Raw genomic sequence first — 27,316 nt, forward strand, 5'->3', positions numbered from 1 at the left:
TTCTAGTTTCTTTGGGTCCAGATTCAAAAGTTCTGCAGCTGTTAAACAAACGCAGAGTGTCATGCGGTCCCAATCCGCATGCATCAATTCATTCAATTCAAAAACGAATTAAGCCAGTTGCATTGTCCGGATCTTAATTTGGTTAAAAGCACTCGCATTTACATTGCCAGCTGACGTTCTTCTGTGGCGATGGATGGATCTCCTAGTATGGCTACGGTGACCAACCGTACTCTATTATAAAGTACAATACTCTATTTTAGGTAACCGTGCTCTATTTTTTTAATTACTCTATTTGTCCTCTATTTTCATTGGGCGTACTCTTTGTCTTCATTTTTTGAGTTGTGTTACAAATAAATATGTACATGTGAATACCTAGGTATTCCAATGAAATGAAGAAACCCTAGGCAGAAAAACGTGTTCATGGTCTTATGTTGTCTGTAGAAGTCGACCAGAGGTCTTATGTTGTCTGTAGAAGACCAACAGAGGTATTGTTGTCTTTAGAAGGCCTCCAAAGATCTTCTGTTGTCTTTAAAATACCTCCAAAGGTCTTCCGTAAGCTTTAGAAGACCTCCAAAGGTCTTATGTTGTCTAGAAGACCTTAATAGATCCGCTGTTGTCTATAAAAGACCTCCAAAAGTCTTCTGCTGTCTATAGAAGATCTGCAAAGGTCTTCGATTGTCTTTAGAAGGCCTCCAAAGATCTTCAGTTGTCTTCTGTTCAAGAAGTCTTCTGTTGTCTTTAGACAATAAGAGTGTCTCCAAAGGTCTCCTGTTGGCTTTAGACGACGTCCAAAGGTCTTCAGATGTCTTTAGAAGGCCTCCAAAGGTCTTCAGTTGCCTTTATAAGGCCTCCAAAGGTCTTCAGTTGCCTTTAGAAGACCTCCAAAGGTCTGGAGCTGCGTTTAGAAGACTTCAAATGGTCTTCTGTTGTCTTTAGAAGGCCTTTAAAGTCTTCAGTTGCTTTTAGAAGACCTCCAAAGGTCTTCTGTTGTCTTTAGAATACTTCTAAAGGTCTTCTGTTGGCTTTAGAAGACATCAAGAAGTCTTCTGTTGTCTAGATGACCTCAATAGATCTTCCGTTGTCTATAAAAGACCTCCAAAGGTCTGTGGTTGTTTTCTTCAGTTGCCTTTAGAAGACCTCCAAAGGTCTGGAGCTGCGTTTAGAAGACCTCTAATGGTCTTCTCTTGTCTTTAGAAGGCCTCCAAAGGTCTTCTGTTGCCTTTCTAGAAGGTTCTAGAGGTTCTTGTTTGTACCTTTGGGCCTCTATCCCCTGATAATGACGACCTCTCCTGACGTGCCTGGATTGGGGATGCCTGTCCACTAGATTGTGGCTGCGAAGCCAAGCAGGTGCTGTATCGACAACATCTTGTTTTGCTATTTCATTGGTACAATTTTCGTCTCCTCATTAAGGTGGTCCACTGTTGTCTTGTGAATGTACTATTCCTCTGCGTTGCGCTAATATTTGCATACCATATCGGTGTCGTATAGCTTAACACAGACCGGTCTATTGCTTTGTAAAAGGTCAACAATGGTTTCAGTGTTTGGAGTCGATTGAGCAATGTATGTCCGTCTGTCTCTCTGGCTGGTACGCACAATAACTCTCGAACGAAGTAACCGATCAAATCCAAAATTTGGCATTCGCATATTTTGTCCAAACTTAACTTAAGTTTGAAAATGGTTAATATCGGTACAATCCTTTCGGTTCCTCCCCCACAAAAGTTCTAAAAATTTCAATAAAATTGTGTGCACGATAACTGTAGTAATCGAATTGGTCAAAAACTTTGGTAATATTAAGGCATAGATCGGTTTCGAATGTGGACTATATCGGTCCACTCCTTCGGGAACCTCCCATACAAAATTCGGAAAAAGTGAAGTATAAGAGCTCCTTTCGAATCGTTTTGAATTTTTTTCTTGCGTTCTTGCGGTCCCTTTTATGATGGTACATTTACATTTTCGGGGGCAAGTCCCTACTTCCTAAGATCATGACATAAAACCTACAAGAAACCTTGACGGCACCAACTAAAATGGCAAATACGCAAGATAACTCTCTGATTGGTTCAAACTTTTACTTCATCAGATAGTTTTGATTTTTTTTTTTTTAAAAAGTCTTGCTTGCGGCCCTGTTACTGCGCAGCTTGTTTGGTGGGTAAGTAAAAAAAGCCTGTAGGTACCAAATTAGGTAATACGTAAGATAACCCTCAAAGTTTGGAACCGATTTGGTCCAAACGTTGTTTTTCGCATTATTTCTTACAGCCTCGAATTTTGTCCGAATATCGACTACGATACGATATTTGACTTTATCCGGAATTATCCTTTTATAGCCTTAAATACCTTCTGTAGGGCACCTCAAAGTAACCCAAAAAGATAAACTTCTTTAGAAAATCTGCCAAAAAAAAATCCGTATTTGACATCTAAAAAAAGTGAAAATGAAAAACAAGAAGGAAAAGTCCTTTAAGGACTATCAAAACAAAACAAAAAATAACACATGTTATTGAACATGTGTACATATTTGTTGTCGTTATTGTTCTTTCTTCCTTTTTTTGGCAAACACGAAAGAAGCTGAAAAACATCACATGAAAAGGGGTGGGGGTTGATAAAATATTTTGGCCATTCGGCTATAAGGAAGAAAATAGCAGTATTAGATTCCTAATAAGAAATGTATCACGGCAGGAATATATCCTGCCAGAGTTTTGCTTATATAATTTTCCGAACATCTTAAAACAAAAAAAATATATATTGAAAGGAAATAAAAGCAGAAGAGGATGAAGAAGAAGGAAGTGTGAAAAAAATTTGGACTTACCTTAAATATTTGGAGAAATGAATTGAAAGGTGTTTCAGCCGATTTTGTTGTTGCGGTTTCACTGCCAAGACGAAAGGCTGATGATGATGCTGCTGCTGTTACAATCAATGCCGATGATGATGATGACGATGACGACAACAATGTTGCTCGCCTTTTCTTTTTTGTGCTGGCTTGGTTGCCGTGTCAAAAGAGATGTTGGCAAATCCTTGAATTCTTAACAAAATCCTGGCAATCAGCACAGCAGGCATATACTATGTTGGTATATGGCTTTTGGGCTATGTGGTGTAATATAGTATAGCTTTGATGTGTTGTGATGTTTTGAGAAGATGACAAACAAATTTGTTGGCAAAATAGGAAATTTTGTTAGACTGACTGACTGACCACCACAAGGATATTTAAACAGATTTTTTTCTTTTTTTCCAAGGATTTTTAGGTGATTTTTTTAAACGGATTATTTTCACAATTTGGACTAGGTATTATTATTTTCTATAATTATTATAATTATTCTATAATTATTATGTATTATATTTTTAAGCAATGCACTTCACATTTAATTTTTTTTTTTAATTTTAATTCACACACTTCCTTTTGCAAAATTTTTTATTATTTTATTTCCTTTTTTAATTAAATTTTTTCTTAAATTTTATTCAAATTAATTTTTTTTCACAATTTTGTTTTCCTTAATGCCAGCTTGACACGCCATCAAAACACTACTGCTGCTGTGTCTTGCCTATTTTTTGTTATTTTTTTTTTTCTATTTGTTAGTTAATTTGCATTACTTTTTCATACGATTTGCGAAATGAAACTATTTGCCAATACCGCTTCTTGGATCCCATTCAGCTCTTTATTTTCCAAATGACTGTGTGGTTGGTTGGTGGTCTCGCGTGACTCTGTGATTTTTCTGAATTTTCCTTTCTCTTCTTCTGTGTGTGACAATTTTGTGTTGTTTTTGTGTGTGATGATTATCCTTTTTTGGGATTCTATGAATTGTGTTGTGTGTTTATTTCTCCAAAAACAAAAAAAATGGCAAGGGGGAGCCGCCGCAAGAGAGTAAATCCAAATTGTATACTATTACGATGCTGCCTGACAACTACACTTGGCCATACTACTTTTACTATGTCTGTTGTCTCTATGCCTGCCTTACGCACAAACTTTGCAAAACACCCGCAGCACACCCGCTCCCACCTAAACACCCACACACTTTGTTGTGCTCCAACAACATGGGGTTTTGCAAAATAACTGTTATTATTTACTCTTGTTTTTTCTTAGAGAAATTACAATTTTAAGAGACACAACTAACTCTCATTACAATAATGTGTTGTTGGTATTGTTGAAATGTCAATTACAGTTACTGAGGGAGAGAGAGACCACAGCAGTACATTGGGCATTTTGAAGAGAATTGCACAATAAACAATGAGTGCTGCTTTACATTGTATTACCGGAGAAATGGAGGCTCGTTGAAAATACGGAAACAAACAGAGGAAAATATTGCGCAATTTTAACATTAAGGGTGTAGTATGAAAAGTCACCAGAAATGTGTCGGTCTGTGTCCACTGTCATTAGAACAATTTGAAGCCTTAGTACCGTGATGGAGAACCACATTAATTAGGAGTAAAGTGGGGCGATTTGAACATCTTAAGGGGTACTTCTGATAAAAAAGTCAAGTCAAAATAGGGAAGCCGAATTTTTACCGTAGACATATCAAATTTTGGATGGAAGGAAAGAAATCTTAATGGGAGCTTCGCGTTTCTGATTCTTGCATTGCACTGAGCAACGAAGTGCATTAGACCGGACTTTGTTGCTCAGTGCAATGCAAGAATCAGAAACGCGAAGCTCCCATTAAGATTTCTTTCCTTCCATCCAAATTGCCTCACATTAATGAGGAGCCTTTATTTGGCATTTGTCGGAAGAAGGGTGTTATTTTAGCTAAAGACTCCTAAAACCAAAAATTCGGCTCTTAGAAACCAGATTGTATTCAACAATTTGAAATACTGCATCACAGTCAAATAACATAAGGCTTCAGAAAAATTTTTCAGCAACTAAAAAAAATCCAACCGGCGACTTAGGTACCTAAAAATCAGAGTTGGTTGATGGCTTGAGTCAACCTTAGATCTAGAAGAGAGAATATTCCCTTAGACACGGCCAATCATGTGTTTGGGGTAAAAAAGTAAGAAATCGTTAAGTTCCGGACCGGCCCGAACTTTTTATTCCTTCCACCATAAAATATTCTGGTCTAAAATTAAATAATCGGTTTGCTTTCCTGTCCACAATTTTAGGAGGATGAATACCAAAAATGACCATGAATACCCAAAATGACTAAACTAAATCAGAAATTGTTCCTAAAAATGTCTACAATCGGGCGTCACCTATATATGACGCCGATATAAAAGTGCGGACCTATGTTGACAACTTTTGACGGAGAAATTTTGTGACCACTGGAAACCTCAAATGTCAAATTACAGATAGTTTGATCAACAAATGTAGCTAAAATCCTGAAAAATACCAAAAATCGGTAGGTACCGTTATATGGGGGCTATACCAAAACATGGGCCTATGTTGAAAATTTTTGGTGATGCAGTTTCATGACTGCAGGGAACCTCAAATGCCAAATTATAGTTAATTTGGTCCGAAAATGTAGCTAAAATCATAAAAATACCGAAATTCGGGAGGTACCGTTATATGGGAGCTATACCAAAACAAGGACCAATGTCCACAATTTTAGCTGGAGAAATTTTGTGGCCACTGGGAAGCTCATATGTGAAAGTACAGATAGTTTGGTAAACAAATGTAACTAAAATCCTTAAAAATACCGAAAATCGGAAGGTTCCGTTGTATGGGGGCTATGTCAAAACATGGACCTATTTCGACAATTTTTGGTGGATACGCTGTTTGACCACTTCAAATCTTAAATGCCAAATCATAGCCAATTTGGTTTGAAAATGTAGTTTAAATCCTCAAAACACCAAAAATCGGAAGTTACCATTATATGGAGATACACCATAACATGGACCCATGTTGACAATTTTTGGTGGATACGTTTTTTGACCACTTCGAACCTTAAATGTCAAATTATAGCTAATTTTGTCTGAACATGAAACTAAAATCCTCAAAATACCGAAAATCGGGAGGTAAGGTTATATAGGGGGATATTTTAAAACATGGACCTATGTCCACAATTTATGGTGGTTTTATGACAACTTCGAACCTTAAATACCAAATTATAGCTAATTTGGTTTTAAAATGTAGCTAACAAAATACCTGAAATCGGGTGGTACCGTTATACGGGGGATATTCCAAAACGTGGACCTATGCCCCATTATTGTTGGTGGAGAAGTTTTGTGACCTCAGGGAATCTCAAATGTCAAATTGCAGATAGTTCGGTCAAAAAATTTAGTTAAAACCAACCGTCCCAACTGGGGAACTACCAGAAACTCCTGTTAAAGGTAGCGAAGGTAGGTATGGGTGCCTTTAAGTCTTACCCCCTGTTTTTGTAACTATTTTTTGTTCGTTCGTCTATATTCGTAATAATTGAGGCATCCATAGCTCAGCCCACAGATGACAGACGGACCTAATTTTTCGTAAGCGCGTTCCATATATGGTTAAGAATTCCTCTTTTAAAAATCAGAGCTCAACATTTGCGCTAAGGTGAGTAAATCGATCTACGAAATTTGACAATTCGTGTGAGAAGAATAAAAACTTTTACAAAAACAGGGGGTTAGCTAGAAAATAATTTACTCGTTCAAAAATGTGACTGGTGGAAATAAAGGTCATGGAGCCAAGATTATTTGGCTTTAACATTGCAGAATTCATAAATCTAATTGGTACCTCTTCCATCCTCCTCGTGGTCTCACCTGTGGAACTACCGGTATCTCTAGTTAAAGGTGGCGATAAAATGTGGCTATATCAAAATGTGGACCTATACCGATAATTCTCTATTATTATACCCCTTCGAAGTCTACATATCAAATTATTGCCATTTCGGTTGGATAATTTGATAGAAATCCCTAAAGTACCGAAAACCGGGAGATACCTGCAACAGCAATTCCTTGCCGGAATATTTTATACCGCCAAATGAAAACTAAATACCGGTCCCAAGCCCGGTTAAAAAAAGGGAAAGGATTATCGCGAGCCAACTATTTTCACAATACATATCTAGGACGAGCGACATATTTATCATAGGGGTGTTAAGCGACCACGTACCTACAGGTGGGATACCAAATGCCTTTGAACGGAGCCTTGTTGATACCTGGGCGCTTCAACGAGTATTAGGCATAGTTGTCAAGTCCTTGCTGTGGTTTCCTTACCATCCCGCTGACAGAAGACGATGAAACACGACAGTGATCCATGGACACGGCAGTGATCCATGTCTCCACCTCCAGTCATACTACTGTTGGTAAGATTGTTGAGCCGATCATGGGGATGAGTGAAAGCCAATAAATTTCAGAATTTTTCTTGGCTAAGTAAGGTTTCCTTTCAAACTTCCTCACCACCCTGAGACTAATCCTGAATTATTTGATTTCTCTCATCGAGATGGGCGAGAGTTCCCTGCAGATGTACTTACTGAGGAAGTTCATCGATCTGTGCTATCCCTCTTCTCCTTAGCGAAACCGAGTCTCAGAGCTGGTTGAGGTGGTTAGAGCCACCAAGGATGGGCATACATCCTCAAAAGCGTCCTGTCCTAGAAGGCTAGTTTTGTCGGCTGCGGCCGATGGTCGGTTTGTTGATACTTCAGATGGTTCTGGGTTGTTTGCTTCCGCTGAGACCAAGGCCAAAGTATCGTTGACAGCAATCGCTGGAATGACTATGGTTTCAAGTTCGTCATCCGATAAGTAGTTCTGGGCCCCTGCAATAGCACTACCCTGGCGGAGGCTTAGGGTCAGCGTCCGCTCCCATAGGGCAAAATGTTGTCGGCTTTCTTCGGCCCGGCATTAGGGGATCTCTAATATGTAGGAGACCGCTACATGGATAACCTTTGTTCTGTTTAGAACTTCAGCTGTGACAGCTGTGCAATGATGCAAATTTATTGGCACATAGCTAAGATTTTGATGCATCGTTACTATTGGTTCTTTGGGGGGATTCGGAAGCATAACCTTCCTAGCTCGAAGTTAAGCACTCCCCTAGATTTCTTAAGTAATCCTCTCCAGACTAGTCAGTGGCAAACGTTCTTCTGAAAGGAGTTAAGAATTCTAAAGTCACCATCCCACACGGTATGTCGTTGACAGATACAGTTGCCAGTCAAAGTCCTTAACTGTCTGAATAAGAAAAACTGCTGATTCCTTATTCTTCATCGTGTAAAGAGCAGCATGGTCAAGTCATGCATTACTCTGGTCAAGCACGTCCGAGATGAGAACAATCTTAAGATAACGCTCCACTAGCAACCTATGACAATGGCTGATGCGCCCATTGGGATCAGCCTTGCGGGCGATTGCTAGCCGGAGTCCATCCGAGATAATTCAGCGAGCAGTACTGTAAACATGCTTCGTGTATGACAAGAATGGATTCTGCGAAGAGCTGAGCTAAGCGTTATCCTCGCTTGCCTTTGCTGACGTACAAGATTTCAAGGAAGATTTACTTTTTGAAGAGATTTTGGTTTCTCCAGTAGTGATCTTCTTACTAACCTTCCTCACCGAAGCATACGACGCAGGCGAATGGACCGACTATGTCAACTTCTTCGCGGCAGGAGACTGTTCCTCGGATGACCTCATCTTCTTCACAACCACTAGCTGTGCGTTTTGATTTGTCAACTGAGGACCAGCGACTTTTGAAGCAGTTGACGCTGCCACAGACCCATCATTGCTCCGCCTGATCGTGTTTGTACCTGAGTCGGATGGTTTTTCTTTGCTCATCAGCTGCAACACTTTCATCAATCCTTTTCGGGGGTTTAGAGTTGAGGTACGTCAACATCGAACTCAATAGCCCCCAAAGGTCAAATTGGGAGCGATGGCGGCTTGACTCAGCGAAAGATTCACCTCTCATGACAACTCCCTCTTCAAAGGAAGATCCTGCACAAACAGAGTCCCCCTCAAACTTGAGGGAGCTGATATCAAAAGAAATGAATCTACCCCAGATAAAATTATTTACGCAAAAGGTACGGAAGTCTGACCCGGAATCGACCACTGTATCTGGACGTGTGGCTCCTACCACAACAAACCCTTCTCCACTGAAAAATACACTGAAGGGGTTAGGTTAACGGAAGAACCACGCTCCAAGGCCAAGATACATACCCGAGTCAGGTCTCCAAACTTTCTATCTCCTCTGCCGACTATCAAAAGATAAAAGCCGGAAAGACATCATAGCTAAGACATCCTCTCAAGCTATATTGAGCCAGAAGGTTACTTCCTAGATTTTCTCTCACGAATATGGTGAGGAGTTAGGTTAACGGAAGAACCACACCCCAAGGCCAAAAGATCCAACCCGAATCAAGCATCCAAAGATTCTACCTCATTTGCCGGCGATCAAAAAAATGAGAGCCGGAAAGACATCATAGCTAAGGTGCCTCTCAAGCTAAACTGAGCCAAAAGGTGTCTGTATCGTCTTTCACAGGTAGCGTCGCTAGACAGAAGACAAGCAGACCATTGATAACGAATTAACTTCGAGTATCAGTCATCGATAGATCTGATCCTGAAGGTATAATCGATCCTGAAGTCGCTGATAATGGATAGCTGGTAATTGAAGACCGTTCATGTGACGTCGTGTTCGCTGGAGATGGGGAACCTCCCAAACACACACAGTCCGGTAGCGCTGCCGCCTACAGAGGACGTCATGACGTCGTGTTCGATGGTGATGGGGAACCCCCAAACACACACAGTTCGGTAGCGCTGCCGAATACAGAGGAATTAGAGTAATCTGTTGCGAAAACAAGGAATAGACGGCTTTAGAGAACTCTGCGAAAGGTGCCGATCATCGACTGTTAATATGAAGGAGATCCCCTATAGAATACCCTTACATAGGGGAGTATGGGTGTCATCACCCCATGTGGTCCCAGCGCACATATTGACAACACTCAGAAAACAAAATACCAATATGCAGACTAGCTTTTAGAAGCTTGTTAGTCCCAGTACGGCGAAAACAAGGCATCTCTAGACTTTCTTTTGAACATGATAGACAGTCTTGGAGAACTCTGGGAAGGGTGCCGACTAGCGGCTGTTAGTGTGAAGAAGTTTCTTTGTGGAAGGTATCATCAGTATGGGTGGCACTACCCCGTGTGGACCCAGGGTGCAAACAGTATTCTTACTCTTAGAAGCTTGCTAGTCACAGTCCGGATAATGGGGGTATTTTTATCAGGGTGTCAATAGACACACAAGGACAAAAGTATTTAAGAATTCGTGAGGGCAAACTGCATTTTGTGCTAGGATGGATATGGTTCCGTCTAACTCAAAAGCAGTATAATGCAGATCAACCTGCATGATAAAAATTGCTGTGAAATGCCCTGAGAATAATTCATAAGGGTTTAGAAATCAAGCCAGTAAAAAGAACTAATCAGTCTACTGAGGATTGTGTCTGTACAAAAAATAGCAAAGACCCAACACACACTAACTTGTTATAGATGGCGTTGTGGTTCTCCATACTGGCTCATAGAAGGTTGTTAGTCACACTCCGGAGAATGGAGGTCTGTTTAGACAGACAGTAGACACACAAGGACAGGAGTATTTAAGATTTGTGGGAGGGCAAATTGAATTTTGAGCTAGGATGGATAAAGGTCCGTCTAGCTCAAAAGCAGTAGAAAACACAAGCAGCAATCGCTACGCATAATGCAGATCAAGCTGCATCACTTAGATCGCAGTCAAATGTCCTGAGAATAATTCTTAGGGGTTTAAAAATCAAGCCAGTTGGAAACATTCGCCATCTACTGAGGATTGTGTCTGTACAAAAATAGCAAAGGCATACACCACACCAAGATGTGATAGATTTCGCTTTGGTTCTCCAGCCTAGCTCAAAGAAGCTTGTTAGTCGCACTCCGGAGAATGGGGGTCTTTTCCTCAGGGTGTCAATAAACACACAATCCCATGAGTATTTAAGAATTCGTGAGGGGAAAACTGCATTTTGGGCTAGGATGTATAAGGTCCCGTCTAACTCAAAAGCAATAAAAGACCGCAAGCAGCAATCACAAGAACTGATCACATGGAAACATTCGCCACCTACTGAGGATTGTGTCTGTACAAAAAATAGCAAAGACACACACCACACTAAAATATTATAGATGTCGCTTTGGTTCTCCAGGCTAGCTCTTAGAAGCTTGTTAGTCACACTCCGGAGAATGGGAGTCTTTTTTTGACAGGGTCTCTATAGACACACCACCTCAGGAATATTTAAGAATTCGTAAGGGCAAACAGCATTTTTGTCTAGAATGGATAAGATTACGTCTAGCTCTAAAGCAGTAAAAGAACGCAAGCAACAATCGCTTCGCCTTCAAAAACAAACATTCGCCATTTACTGAGGATTGTGTGTGTACAATAAAAAATAGCAGATACACATACCATACTAAGTTGTTATAGATGGGGTTTTGCTTCTCCAGGCTAGCTCTAAGAAGGGGTCTTTTTATCAGAATGTCATTAGACACGAATGGCCAGGAGTATTTAAAAAATCATGAGGGTAAACTACATTTTGGCCTAGAATGGATAAGGTTCCGTGCAGTTCAAAAACAGTAAAAGAATGGAAGCAGCAATCACTTCGCATAATGCAGTTTAACCTGCATCACTTTAATTGCACTCAAATCTCCTGAGAATAGTTCTTAAGGCTTTAAAAAAATTCAAGCCAGTAACACGAACGGAAACATTCGCCGCCTACTGAGGATTGTGTCCGTACAAAAAATAGCAAAGACACACACCACGCTAAGATATTGTAGATGCCGCTGTGGCATGTGAAGGTCTGAGTGATGTAAGGCTTTCTAGCTAGGTCAATTTCGAAGTTAAGGTATGTATATATGTACTTCAGGTACTTCCCGTACAACAGCACTGTTACTTAATCCACAAAACCTACAGTGCCGAACCTCAAGGATATTCCAAGACAAACTGTATACACTTTATAAATGATTAGAAATATTCATATCATTAGTCCGGATTCAAAGTGTAGAATCTTAAAAAAATATAGTAAACATAAACCCAAAATAGACACGAAAAGTCTGAAGTAAATAAATTTGTGAGATTTTTAAGGGGCTGATGAAGGATAATATGTTATCATTCTAATCTATTACGGTTTTTTACAACAAGAATACAAACATTTAACAACCCCTTTGATCCTTTAATAGGATAACAAAATTAAAAATACCGCTACAGACACCTCAAAACAAAGAAAATCTTACCACAATTCGAATGCAACCAACCCCTCTCCCTCATTCAACAAAAATGCAAGGGGTTGAAGGTGTGCGTGCAAATGGTGTATGTTTGTGGTGTAAACCGCTATTTCCATAACAAACGGAAACAGCTATTTTCACTCTCTCTCTCTTTCTCTCTTCTCTTTTTGTATAATTTTTCACTCACGTTTTTTAAACTCACCGTACTCAGTAAATGTTGTTGTTATTCTCACTTGAAAATTTTCACACGTTGAGTTGTTTTCTGAAGTTGTGGTAGGAAAACGGAGCCGGCGGAACAATTGTGTCGTTGTGTGAGTGTTAAAGAACTCAATTAAAGTTGGCTATGGTATTCCACAACAGTGGCCGACTGCCTGCCTGTTTGCTTGCTTACTTGACGTGAAGGTGGTGAATTTTTCTTCCTCCACTTGTGTTGATTTTTTATTGTTGTATGTATTGTTGCTGTAGTTTTGTGCAGTGGGTTTTCTCGTTCTTATGCTACAAATGTTCGATATTTTCTTGGTTTTGTTTTGATTTCTCTGTTTGCGTTTTTTCTTCGTATGTTGTTGTAGCTATCAAACTATCTTCTTCGTCCTATATTATGTAGTTATGTGTGCGTGTTACTTGCACTACCAACCCTTCTGAACAACTAACTGTATGAAGGGAAATTGTGGGTTTTTTGTTTTGTTTTTATTTTTTTAACAAACCGGAAATGAAAAAGTTTTTCGTAATACGTATTTTTCTCTCTCTCCGTCCGTATGTTATTTTAAAAGATTTTCCATTGATTTCAAAAAAAATTCAGGACAAACATTCATTCGTTTCTTCACCAAAACATTAAAAAAGCAGAGAAGAAGTACAAGCAAAGTTTTTTTGGTTTGTTTGTTGGTGGAGTAGTTAGTTACTTTGTTTTTGGTTTGTTTGTTTTTTTGGTGGGTTTTGTTGGGTGGTTTGTTGTTTTAAAGACCTGAAATGAAAGAAAAAAAACAAAGACTAAATGAAATGAGTTTTCCTTTTTTTGGGGGAAAATTGTATTTAAGCAAAAACAGTAACAACAAATGAACGTCAATGTTAAGTAACACTTCATTGAGAGCTAATGAGGAAAGAACCTTAAAATAAATAAAATGAAATGTAAGTTACAAGACAATGAGAATGTAATTTAGTTTTTTTAATAGATGAGTTTTGGTAAAGTTTTTTGTTTGGAAATAATTAAAAGATTGTTAATATAAAGTTCCGTCCTAAATGATGGCTTAATTATTAAATAGCTTTAAGTTCTATATAACCATATGCGATGGACTGGAATGTCCAGTAAATACAATGGGTAGATGTGGATCAAATAAGCAGTCGCAGTTCGCTCTACCGGATCTGAGGTTCCGAGTGCCCATAATCTCTGCATACACGAAACTGAGAAGAATGAAAATTTTGCTCGGAGTAGATTTATTTATAATATGCAAATTTTCAACTGGAATTTCCTTATCATGCATAGAACAGAGAAGATTTTCACTCACTTAATCGGGAGGTACCTTTACATGGGGGCTATACCTAAACATGCACCTATGTTGACGATCTCAAATTACAGGTAGTTCAATCAAAAAATTTAGCTAAATCCTCAAATACGGAAAATCGGTGTTACCGGAGTCTATAGCAATACTACCACATGGACGAACTTGACCTGCCTATGAATAAAAGACACTCAGGTACAAAAACCTGCAGACGGACACGGTTAGATCGACTCAGAATTTAGACCTGATCAAGAATATACATTATTTCTCCAAATCGGTTAATAAATGACTAAGTTATAGTGGTTGATTCATACCAATACAATTACATAGTGCTTCAACACCATTTAATATTTATTTTGAAAATTATGAGAATTTCAGTTAAAGTACAATGTAATTGTATTGGTATGAATCAACCACTATATCTTAGCCATTTCTTAACCGATTTGGAGAAATAGTAGCTTATTCGAAAGATATTATTCACCTTATTAAAAGGATAAAGGATCAATAGAAATCCGTTGTGAAAAAAGAAGAGATGCCCGTTTAAATTTGAAAATGTAAGAAACCCAGATTTTCACTACTTTTACCGTTATAAAACAATAAAACGAAGTTACCCAAACAAACCAAAGGTATTTCCGTTGTCCATGGACCCCAAGGCCAGAATTGCCGGAAGGAGAGTTCTAATGTTTTTGCGATGTACTAGAGAGTTCTTAATTATTGTGTTGGCTGAAATTTTGGTCTTTGTGTTGGATCGGAATCAGAAACGCGAAGGGCCCATTAAGGTTTTCAAATCGCCCGGCATAATATGCATATATATTTTATAGGGTCGCAAATGATTATTTCAATGCGTTACAAACGGAAAAACAAATTTAACATATCAAGCCGAGAGGCACCCATAAACGACACTTCTTGTTTCATCGGTATGTGCTTGAACTGGAGCCAAAACCCACAATTCTTCGTGGGGAATTTATCTAGCCACTGCACAGTGCGAAATATGGGAAGTTTAGTGGAACTTTAAGGAATTTTGAAGTACATAAAATTTATTAAATTTTTATTGAATTCGTTAGCTAAGTACTCCACTGTAAATGATCCATACTCAGTTTGGCGATTTATTCCGCGAAACGACTTAAAAATGCACTTAAAGTTGCACTTTTGTTTCATAATTTTTTTTCTAAGAAATATAATTTGGATTCATTAAAAAAATAGCGTGGCGCGGACAAATGGTAAGTCAGTATGCCATGATTTATTTTTCTTAATATTTTACAAAACAATTATAATATTTTGCTTTTTAAACAAGTAAAAAAATATCAGTCGGCTTTGCCGACAGAGATATACCCTCAGCTTGTGCAAATTGAAAGACTTTTTTCACAAAAAACTTATGTATTTAGGGGGTTTCAAAATTTTGGTCGTATGAACCGACAAAAATGTTGATTAGTATTAAAGTTCAAAAATTTGGCGGAAACGGTACTTAAAGGAATGGACCGACGTAGACAATGGGGGTGCCATAGGAGTTTTTACACCCTTCGGGCTGTTTTCTCAAGAAGTATGGACTTGCCGCTGAAACAACTTTTACCATCGTAATTGAGGCAGCGAATGTAAGTTGCTTCAACAAAGATCAAAGTGATTCAATAGCAGGCCTTAAAGTGAACTTATCCAAAATTTTGTGTGGGAGGTACGAACCTGATCTATATCTGGTAGATATTATGAGAATGTGTAAAGTATGGACCAAATCGGTCACTCCCATCAAGAGTTATCGTGCACACAATTTTTCCGAATACTTTTGAGCGGATCGAAATGGCTTATCTGCGAATTTAAACTAAGTTTGGAAACAATATTACGAAGGCCAAATTTTGGCCGGAATCAGCATTTCCGTTCGAGAATTGTCTTGCGCTTTCACCCACAATCATGGTGTCATAGCGTTTGTTTTTCAACTTTCAGGCTATTTTTTCAGGAAGTATGGACTTGCCCCTGAGGAAATTTGTTCCTTCGTATAGAAGACAGTGAATACAAGATGTTACAACAAAAACCAAGGCGATTCGAGAGCAGGTCCTAAACTGAACTTTTCCGAAATTTTGTGTGGGAGGTACTCGAAGGAGTTTACCAATTGAGCCCATATTGGAACCTCATTTAAGTCTGGTGGAAATTTCATAATGTGCAATGTATGGACCAAATCGGTTACTCCCTTCCGAACATTTTCGAACTTTTGTGGGGGAGGTATCGGAAGGAGTGGACCGATATAATCCATCTTTTAACTTGAACTAAGTTTAGACAAAATATTACGAAAGCCAAATTTTGGACCGAATCGGCATATCCGTTCGATAGTTATCTTGCGCTCCAACCACCACACACGGTGTCATAGGGTTTTTTGTAACTTTTAGCCTATTTTCTCAGGAAGTATGGACTTGCCCCTAATGAAACTTACAGCGTCGTATAGAGGACAGCGAATACAACTTGCGTAAACAAAAATCAAAGCGATTCGAGACCAGGTCCTAAACTGAACTTTTCTGAAATTTTGTGTGGGAGGTACCCGATGGAGTGGACCGATTGAGTCCATATTGGAACCTCATCTAAGTTTGGTAGAAATTACACGATGTGCAAAGTATGGACCAAATCGGTTATTCCCTACAAGAGTTATCGTGCGCACAAGTTTTGCGACAATTTTTGAACATTTGTGGGGGAGGTACCTTAAATCGAATCTTGACAAAATATTTCGATACCCAAAATTTTAACCGAATCGATAGATCCGTTCGAGAGTTATCGTGCGCACCAGCCTGCCAGACAGACAGACAGACGGACGAACATTGCTAGATCTACTCAAAATTGTCTGAAACGGATATCGTACAAACATACTTGGGGTCTAAAACCATTATTTCGATGAGGCACATTTTTGGTCGTATCAAAGTGTAAATACCCTCTTTAGCCTAAAGGCTGAGAGTATAAAAATGGCAAAAACTCTTATTGTTTTCGTGTAATCTTAATCGGAAAGAAGTGCTTTTTTTTGAAGTCTTCAAAATAATTTTTTTTATTTTCCGTGCATATTTCAAAAGTGAGTCCCGTACATTCACGTTTTAAGATATACATATATGATCTATAAGATTGGGGTCTCCTCTGTTCGCAAAGTCATAAAACAGTTGCGGTAACGTGCAGTCTTCGGAGAAATTCAAGTTTTTTTTAAATGGCTTCGGAAATTTCATTTAATTGCATTTTCCAAAATGGAAGGTAAACGCGGCGATGATCGCCGTTGTTGACTGTGTTTTGAAGAAGTGGACTCACTAATTTTAACAAATGATGATTTCTGTTAAATTAAGAATCCTCTCGCAATTTTTCATAGTTTTGACCTGTAAATATTGGTGATTATATATAGTGCAACATTTTTGAATGCTGTGGTGCAAATACCAATATACAACACAACACAACACCCGACGATCTCTACTCACATCCTCTCTCTACATGTGAAATCGATTATGATCTCTCAAAAATTAAAACAGATACAGCTGCCGGGGTCGCCTGAATTTATTGAACACAGCAGACACGTACGAATACATGGCTCGAAAGATTCTTCACAGACATTCTTCTTTCCGACTACTTCCCCCCGCACCTTCAAAAGATCTAAAGTAATCGTGTTATTGAAATCAGGTGAAGATCTATCGAAAAAATCAGGTAGTACACATTGTCAGTTTTAAATTTCGAAATTATCGATAACTGTCCAACCGTTCAACAACCACAAAATATTTTTTGGTTTCATGATGAATGACAAAAATGAAAGACCACACTAGCAAGCAACCGATTATTTGAGCAATGCTGTCATTCAAAACTGACAACCCCAATGATCCCCAATGAACAAGTTTTCGCAAGGACGAAGTTGCTCCGACAAAGTACTGGCCGTAACCCATTATATCGACAATGGTTTCAAAGAAATGCAGAAAACCGCAGTATCGATTTAACAACAGAATACGAAACAATCTGATAGACGGGTCACTGTTTAATATTTAGCTAATTAATCTCCTCTTTTTACTGTCCACTTAAACGACAGCTCTACATCCATAATTTTCTGGAAACAGGTTCCCGCGAATTATTCAGATGACATGAACATCGCAAAACAAACCATGAAATTTGAAACCTTAGTGAAGGTTCTGAAATCTGTAGCGCGATTCTCTACCTCATTTTTTGAGTTTCCGAAAAAATCGGTAACATAAACGCAACATGAGGATCTGCCTTTGTACGGCTTCGATGGTTCCGCTTCTCAGACTATAAACCCCATTATTAACACCTGTCCCATTTTTATACCCTCCATCATAAGATGGGGGTATATTAAGTTTGTCATTCCGTTTGTAACTACTCGAAATAATCATTGTAGACCCCACAAACTATATATATTCGTGGCCAGCGTGTAATTCTACGTCGATATATCAATGTCCGTCCGTCTGTGGATGAAATTTTGGTAGAATCTATTATATGTACGTATGCCTTTTGGTATAGCCCCTATACAAAGTGACGCGTGACGCGTCATTGTTTTAAGGAATTTTTTTTTGTTCCAACTTACCACCGAATTGGTTGTAATTTGGTATTTTGTGTCTCCAGAGGCTAAAACACATTTCTACCAAAGTTTGTTTATATAGGTCCACGTTTTGGTATAGCCCCCATATAACGCCCCATATATATGTATAGTACGCGTCACATTAAGATATTTATGAATGTATTAGTCTCATTTGACCACAGAATCGGTTGTAACTTGGTATTTTGTTTTTCCAGACGCTAAGGGGAATTACTATCATAAAATGTTTATATGGGTCCACTTTTTTATAGAGCCTCCATAGGACGATATATCCCGATTTTCGGTATTTTATAGGTTTTATCCTTATTATCACACCGAAATGGCTAAAATTTAGTCTTCGTTGGGGGTATAAAACTTTCCCCCAGAAATTTATGGTATAGGTCCACGCCTTCATATAGCCCCCATAGAACGGTTCCTCCCGATTTTCGGTATTTTGAAGCTTGTGGCCACATTAATCCAACAAAATGGCTGAAATTTGGTATTTCGTCTTAATTTGGGTTACTAAACGTTCCACATGAAAGTTGTTGGTATAGGTCCACGTTTTTATATAGCCCCCAAAGAACTAACCCCCCGATTTTCGGTGTTTTGAAGGTTGTGCCCTCAATATTCCTCAGATATGGCTCATATTTATTTAGTATTCGTTGGGGTATAAAACTTTCCCCCAGAAACTTGTCGGTACTGGTCCACTCCTTAGTATAGCCCCCATAGAACGGTAATTCCCTTTTTACGGTATTTTGAAGGTTGTAGCCTCAATATTCCACCGAAATAACTGAAATTTGGTATTTAGTCTTCGTTGGGGGTATACAACTTTCCAGCGGAAATTTGTCGGTATAGGTCCACGTCTTCATATAGCCCCCATAGAAAGGTACCTCCTGATTTTCGGTATTTTGGAGGTTGTGGCCCAATATTCCATCGAAATGACGGAAATTTGGTATTTAGTCTTTTTCTGGGATACAAAAATGTCCCTCAGAAATTTGCCGGTATACGTCCACGTTTTGATGTCCCCCATAGAACGGTATATCCGAATTTTCGGTATGTTCAAAATTTTAGCCTCATTATAACACCGAAATGGCTGCAAGTTGGTACTTAGTCTTCGTTGAGGGTATAAAACTTTCCACCCGAAATGTTTCGATATATATTCATGTAGCCCCCATAGAACGGTACCTCCTACACACTAATACTCACCCTAACTCCAAAAAATAAAGATTCCAGCTCTGTCCCTACTCCCAACAGCAAATTGAGTACAATTTCGTAATTTTCGTATCTCAACTCTACATTGCCATTATTAGAAAATAATAACAGTAATCTTATTTCCAAATCGCTGGATTTCAGCTGTATGCGCTCATCCAATACCAAATTGTACCAAACTTAGAACCATTTAGTACCCCAGCACGAATCTGAAAATAAGGAAGAAACGACTTTGGGAAAGAAACAATTAAAAACAAGTAAAAAAGTATCAGTCGGCTTTGCTGACAGAGATATACCCTCAGCCTGTGCAAATTGAAACACTTTTTTCACAAAAAAATTATGTATTTAGGGGGTTTCAAAATGTTGGTCGTATGAACCGACAAAAATGTTGATTAAGATTAAAGTTAAAAAATTTTGCGGAAAAGGTACTTAAAGGAATGGACCGACATAGACCATGGGGATGCCATAGGGACTGTTTTCTCAAGAAGTATGGACTTGCCCCTGAAACAACTTTTACCATCGTAATTGAGGCAGCGAATGTAAGTTGCTTCAACAAAAATCAAAGTGATTCAATAGCAGGTCTTAAAGTGAACTTATCGAAAATTTTGTGAGGGAGGTACGGGATGGGGTGGACAAATATAGTCCATATTCGAACCTGATCTATATCTGGTAGATATTATGTGAATGTGTAAAGTATGGACCAAATCGGTCACTCCCATCAAGAGTTATCGTGCGCACAAATTTTCTGAATATTTTTGAACATCTGTGGGGTAGGTACCTGGAGGAGGAAGGAGGACCGATATTGCTTATCTACGAACTTAAACTAAGTTTGAAAATAATATTAGGAAGTCCAAATTTTGGCCGGAATCGGCATATCCGTTCGAGAATTATTTTGCGCTTCCACCCATAAACATGGTGTCATAGGGTTTGTTTTTCAACTTTCAGGCTATTTTTTCAGGAAGTATGGACTTGCCCCTGAGGAAACTTGTACCTTCGTATAGGGGACAGTGAATACAAGATGTTACAACAAAAACCAAGGCGATTCGAGAGCAGGTCCTAAACTGAACTTTTCCGAAAATTTGTGTGGGAGGTACTCGAAGGAGTTTACCGATTGAGTCCATATTGGAACCTCATCTAAGTCTGGTAGAAATTCCATAATGTGCAAAGTATGGACCAAATCGGTTACTCCCTTCAAGACTTTTCCGAACATTTTCGAACTTTTGTGGGGGAGGTACCGGAAGGTGTGGACCGATATAATCCATCTTTTATCTTGAACTAAGTTTTGGACAAAATATTACGAAAGCCAAATTTTGGACCGAATCGGCAGATCCGTTCGACAGTTATCTTGCGCTCCAACCACTACACACGGTGTCATAGGGTTTTTTGTAACTTTCAGGCTATTTTCTCAGGAAGTATGGACTTGCCCCTAATTAAACTTACAGCGTCTTATAGAGGACAGCGAATACAACTTGCGTAAACAAAAATCAAAGCGATTCGAGACCAGGTCCTAAACTGCACTTTTCCGAAATTTTGTGTGGGAGGTACCCGAAGGAGTGGACCGATTGAGTCCATATTGGAACCTCATCTAAGTTTGGTAGAAATTACACGATGTGTAAAGTATGGACCAAATCGGTTATTCCCCACAAGAGTTATCGTGCGCACAAGTTTTGCGACAATTTTTGAACATTTGTGGGGGAGGTACCTGAAGGAGTGGACCTATATGGCCCATCTTCGAACTTAAATCGAATCTGGACAAAATATTTCGATACCCAAAATTTGAAACGAATCGATTGATCCGTTCGAGAGTTGTCGTGCGCACCAGCCAGACAGACAGACCGACAGACAGACAGACGGACGGACATTGCTAGATCTACTCAAAATTGTCTGAAACGGATATCGTACAAACATACTTGGGGTCTAAAACCATTATTTCGATGAGGCACATTTTTTGTCGTATCAAAGTGTAAATACCCTATTTAGCCTAAAGGCTGAGGGTATAATAAATTAAGTAAGCATAAATGGTATTTTCCAGAAAAAGTCTCCGTTCGTTCCATTTTGTTCTTAGAGATCCCTAAAGCACGCCGGGATGTAGATCCCTACATATTTTCGTCACTAAACAAAAGAGTATTATAAAATAAAATTTACGAAATAAAAATACTTAAAGGAGTGCAGTTGGAGTCCATGTCGAAATCTGAACTGGTGATGGGAAGATAATAGAAAAAGCCTTTTGTAAGATGAAAGAATATCAGTTGCGGAGAACGGAGGAAGTAATCTTTTGCGTTGCAGCGGTGGTGATTACATTGCAATTTTGGATGTAAACTTTTTGCTGATCAATTAATTGTAGTTATTTCGTGAATTATTGAATTAATAAATAAATAATTGAATTAATAAAGAGTTTTGTTTGTCAGTATTTCAATAGAGCATTTCCATTTTCCAAACAAGACATGAAAATGTCATGCCAAGGGGTTGGTGAAAAAGACATGTCAAAGCATTGGTTAAAATGGCATGCCAAAGCATTGGTGAAAATGACATGTCAATGCATTGGTGAAAATGACATGTCAATGCATTGGTTTAAACGACATGCTTAGGATCCAAAAAAGAACGTCATCTTTTGGGAGTCATGCTCATATAAAATTCATGAGTGAAAATGACAAAAAGATGACATGCCAGATCACTAGCGCCCATGATTCAACTTCACCAATGTCGTGCTTTGATATTGTCAAAGTTACGAAGTTTTTCGGCAATTCACACACACACGACCCGAACGCAACGAAAGAGCACACAAATGTTTTGATTTGTTTTTGTTTTGCAGCATGCGTGGATACAACGTTACTAACACACTGTCAAAAGTTGCAAATATTGAGAATTTTGTGTTCCCTCTTCTTGGTCGGCTGTGATGTACACGTACATTAGAAAACATCTTCGTGTGGCTTCCTTAGGCTGGCGTGTTGTTTACATTTTGCAAATCAGTCGATGAGAAGAACGTTGGTTTGTTAGTGTAATACTAATGTTGGTCGTTTGGATTTTTATACTCTCAGCCTTTAGGCTAAAGAGGGTATATAAACTTTGATACGATGAAAATGTGCCTCATCGAAATAATGGTTTTAGACCCCAAGTATGTTTGGACGAAATGTGTTTCAGACAATTTGGAGTCGATCTAGCCGTGTCCGTCCGTCTATCTGTCCTGCTGGCTGGAGCGCACGATAACTCTCGAACGGATGAATCGATTCGGTTCAAATTCTGGCTTTCGTAATATTTTGCCCAAACTTAGGTTAAGTTCGAAGATGAGCTACATCGGTCCAAAAAGTTCGAAAATGTTCGGAAAGTTTGTGCGCACGATAACTCTTGAAGGGAGTGACCGATTTGGTCCATACTTTGTATAGCGTAAACTTTCTACCAGAGTAATATGAGGTTCAAATATGGACTCAATCGGTCCATCCCTTCGGGTACCTCCCACACAAAATTTCGGAAAAGTTCAGTTTAGGACCTGCTCTCGAATCGCTTTGATTTTTGTTGCAACAATTTGTATTCACTTCCCCCTATACGACGGTACAAGTTTCATCAGGGGCAAGTCCACACTTCCTGAGAAACAAGCCTTAAAGGTGCGAAAACCCCCTATGACACCGTGTGTAGTGGTTGGAGCGCAAGATAACTCTCGAACGGATCTACTGTGTCGGTACAAAATGTGGCCTTCGTAATATTTTGTGCAAAGTTAGTTTAAGTTCGAAGATAAGCCTTATGGGTCCACACCTTCAGGTACCTCCCCCAAAAAAGTTCAAAAATGTTCGGAAAATTTGTGCGCACGATAACTCTGGATGGGAGTGAGCGATTTGGTCCATACTTTACACATCCTAATATATTTACCAGATATAGATCAGGTTCGAATATGGACTATATTTGTTTTGTCCAGTACTTCGGGTATCTCCCACACATATTTTTGGATAAATTCACTTTAAGACCTGCTCTCGGATCATTTTGATTTTTGCTGAAGCAACTTGCATTCGCTGCCTCAAATACGACAGTAAAAGCTTTTTCAAGGGCAAGCCCGTACTTTTTGAGAAAAAAGCCCGAAAGTTGTAAAAAAAAACCCCTAAGGCACCATATGTAGTGGCTGTAGAGCTCGAACTGAATACTGCGTTCGCCCACACTTTGGATATCGTAATATTTCTTCGAATATTAGTGCTTATAGGTCCACTGCTTCCGGTACCTCTCCCACAAATGTTTGAAAATATTTGCTAAAATGATAAGCGCAATATCTAACAAACGTAGCAACCGATTTGGTCCAAATTTTCGATCTCGAAATTTTTTGTCCAAGCTTACTTTATGTTCAAATTCGGTCCATATCGGTCCAATACTCTGGGTACCACTCATACAAATGTTCAACACATTTTTGTAGTTGAGGGTCTGTTTGAGGATCCTTTGGACATTTTTACTGAAGGTTTCACTAGTCGCCCGATATTATGCTTTTCGTAGGCTAGTATGGTACAAAAGCCCTATCTATCGATATCCCCCGCAAATTTTTGAGCTTTTATCCAATCCATATTTCTGTCGGTTCATACGCCCATACATTTCTTTTTTGGAAAAAAAAGTATTTCAATCCACACAGGCTGAGGGTATATCTCTGTCGGCAAAGCCGACCGATACTTTTTTACTTGTTTATACTCACAAGCGCAATGTATAATCTGCCATTGTGTGTTTTTGGCCATCAATGCTCTATCCGTTCATCCAAATTCAAATTGTACCAAACTTTGTGTCATTTAGTACTTTCCGTATCCATTATTACGAATTTCCAAAACTACCTCAATCGTATACTCCAACATTAATCTTAGTTTCATATTTCAGGATTTTAGTACGAATTTCCAACACGACCTCCATATCTTAATCCTACTCTCTTATTTCCAAATTTCAGCAACAGCAACCCACACTCAAAATTTCAACGGCTTTAGCCGTTTCGTCTGGGCGATGATCTGTCACTCACTCACTCATTTATCACTAAGCTCTTTTATATAATAATATAGATGTCCCACTTACCTATTTTTTATTAGATCCAAGATATAGATTTGAGCAAAATGACAGACTTTTTAACTTATGGCGTAAAAATTAATGTGCGAAAAACGTTATGACAATGACCGGAAAAAACACGTGTCGAACGAATAAATAAAGCGCGACAGTTAATCAAAACCCGGCGTTTTTTGTATAATAAAATAAAATGACTCGTTTGTGCGTACTTTTTTCACTTGAACAAAAAAGTCGACGACGATATCGATTTAACCGCAAAATTTTCTATGACGTAGAAGTGGTGGTCACGACGACGATCAAACGATGTACATGAAAATTCAACCAAGCGTAAATAACACAAAAAGACTTGATGTGATAATTATTTCCATTTGGAGAGAGACCGCGATGAACAAAATTGAAAATAATAATAACAATGATCGCAATAACAACACAAAACTTAACAATGATTTTTTTATTCAACATGAATTTGTTGTCAATTACGTTTCGTTTCGGTTTTTATTTTTTGTTTGTTAATTTCCGCAATAAGCAACACACACGAAAAACCGTTTTATAAAACTCGAAACACTTTTTTCTATTTGTTGTTCTTTCTCAAATATTGATGGTGTTTTGATTTAGGGTAGGGGGGCGTTGTGTAGATCCCTTTTTGCTGTATAATCCAAATTTATGTGATTTCTTTATGTGCTGTCGACTGCCAGCTAATCTCGTTGCCACACTTGATGATTATGATTTCGAGTGGTATCAAAATGGTAGTCTTGAAAATAAAATGTGTTTTCCTCCTCCAAAATGTCGAACACTTTTGTATTTTATTTATTTATATTTATGGATTTCTGTGGGTTGTTTGACTTTTTTATTTTAAATTATTATTATGACTGCTGCTGTTTTGATTTTCTTTTTTGGGATTTTTTCCTTCGATATTTTTTTTTAAATTTTTTTTTATGATTTTCGTGTCACTATTTTTTCGATAAAAACACTCTGAGACATAGATTTTTTTATTTTTTATTAATTTGTTGTTGTTGTTGGTTTTTTATTATTTCTTGTTATAGATTTTTCTTTAGATGAGTATTGATAATATTCTCCTTTAGAATTTGTTGATATATTTGTTTCCAATCTGTTGGCGTAATCTGTAAATATAAAAAACAACATATTAAGAATTTTAGTCAATTTCCATTGAGTTAAAAAAAATATTAACTAATGGCTTATTTTACACAGTGCGCCTGAATTAGGTTTAAATGAAAGGTGCTTACACCCAGGAAGTTTTTGCGGATTTTGAGACAGCAAAATTCAAAGATGAGAAAAATCAAAAAAAAATCTTGGGAGGGATTTTTAAAAAAATCACGGTGGAAACCGCTTGCCCTATCGAAAAAGGACCAAAGAAAACGTGGTAGCAGTAAATTCTCTACGGGTGACGTAGGGGATGAAAGATAGTAAGGAACGGTCCTGACCGGCTTTAACATGGCAAAGTCCAGGATTTATCTTGGTCCCTCTTTCATCTCAAGTGGACACTGAGCTCCCCGTGGTTTCACCTGGGGTAGCTGCCTTTAACACCCGTTAAAGGTAGTGAGCTAAAATATGCCGCACGTTCGCCCATAAGAACGTTAAAAGCTTGGGTTTGGGCAAAGGGTTAGTAACCCTCCCCTAAAAAAAAAGCAGTCTACTATGAAAAAACAAAGGAAAATAAAAACAAATTCCTCAAAAGTTGACGACCCCCGCAAACGTATCGCGAATCTGCACCTGGAATGTTCGCACTCTTTATAGGGAAGGTGCAGTTTACGCATTGGCAGATGTATTTGAAAAGTACAAGGCCGACATTACTGCCATACAGGAAATACGATGGAATGGGAAAGGCGTCCCAACAACACCTAAAGGTGACGCACTCTATTATAGCTGACATGGCATAAAGCGGTTGCGGATTTGTAGTTGGTCGGAGGTTAAAACAAATGGTCTCCAGCTTCACACCAGTGAATGAAAGACTCGCTGCAATTCGATTAAAAGCAAAATTCTTCAACATCATCTTTATTTGCGCTCATGCTCAAGGACGAATTGACCAAAGATATATTTTATGAGCGCTTAGAAGAAACATATGACAGTTGTCCTGCCCATGACATTAAAATTATTCTAGGCGATTTTAATGCCAAAATTGGAAAGGAAAATATCTTTGGCCCAACAGTCGGAAAATTCAGTCTCCACAGTGAAACATCTGACAATGGTATGAGGCTGATAGACTTCGCAGCACCAGATTTACACATCTCGACATCCATAAGGGCACATGGCTGTCTCCAGATCAGAAAACAAGAAATCAAATTGATCACGTTGTGATAGATAGAAGACATTCATCGAGCGTGTTGGATGTGCGTTCTTTCCGAGGACCACTACATTGTTGCAGCAAAGGTACGCACCCGGTTAAACGTAGCAAACAAAGTACGAACAGACACAACACGAAAGTTAGACATCGGTAAGCTGCAATCACAACAGATAGCCACAGCATATTCCACTCAACTAGCCCAATTGCTTAATCGAAGCACTGCTCATCCCGATAACATATCAGCGCAATGGCAAAGTATTGCCCACTCTATGCAAACCGCCTCAAAATCCATACTTGGATACCAGAGACATCCACCAAGGAATCCGTGGTATGATCGGGAGTGTCGTCCTGCTACCGAAGAGAAAAATGCAGAATATAGGGCTACTTTACAATCCGTAGCAACGCGTTGCGCACGAGAGAGATATCGGGAGAAAAGGAGAGAGGAGAAACGTCTTTTACGCAGGAAAAAGAGAGAGATGGAAAAGCGGGAGTGTGAAAAAATCGAGATGTACAGGAACCAGAATGAAGTCCGAAAATTCTACCAAAGAGTCAAGCATCAAACTGATGGCTTTGGTACAGGCACATTCTCCTGTAGAGACAGCAAGGTAATTTTGTAACTGATACAGATAGTGTGCTCAGGATATGGAAAGAAAAATTTTCCAAACTG

The 27,316-nt window shown here is 38.7% G+C and overlaps 1 protein-coding gene across 3 annotated transcripts in view; it reads right to left on the minus strand.

Annotated features, from left to right (window-relative positions):
- The window catches only part of dnc (phosphodiesterase dunce), a 1,334,769-nt gene that overhangs the window by 1,292,829 nt on the left and 14,624 nt on the right, over window positions 1-27,316 (minus strand). For 2 of the 3 annotated variants that reach the window (XM_073977500.1, XM_073977499.1), the window contains exons 2-3: window positions 24,360-25,468; window positions 12,295-13,053 (exon numbers count right to left, since the gene is read on the minus strand). The gene's annotated coding sequence lies outside the window, so the exon portion shown is untranslated. Of the gene's footprint in view, window positions 1-2,800; window positions 3,573-12,294; window positions 13,054-24,359; window positions 25,469-27,316 lie in introns of those variants that run through there. The other variant, XM_073977474.1, reaches the window with a different exon arrangement.

The sequence above is a fragment of the Musca autumnalis genome, unplaced genomic scaffold, assembly GCF_047663935.1.
Source record: "Musca autumnalis isolate F117 unplaced genomic scaffold, ASM4766393v1 scaffold_3, whole genome shotgun sequence".
Taxonomy (NCBI): domain Eukaryota; kingdom Metazoa; phylum Arthropoda; class Insecta; order Diptera; family Muscidae; genus Musca; species Musca autumnalis.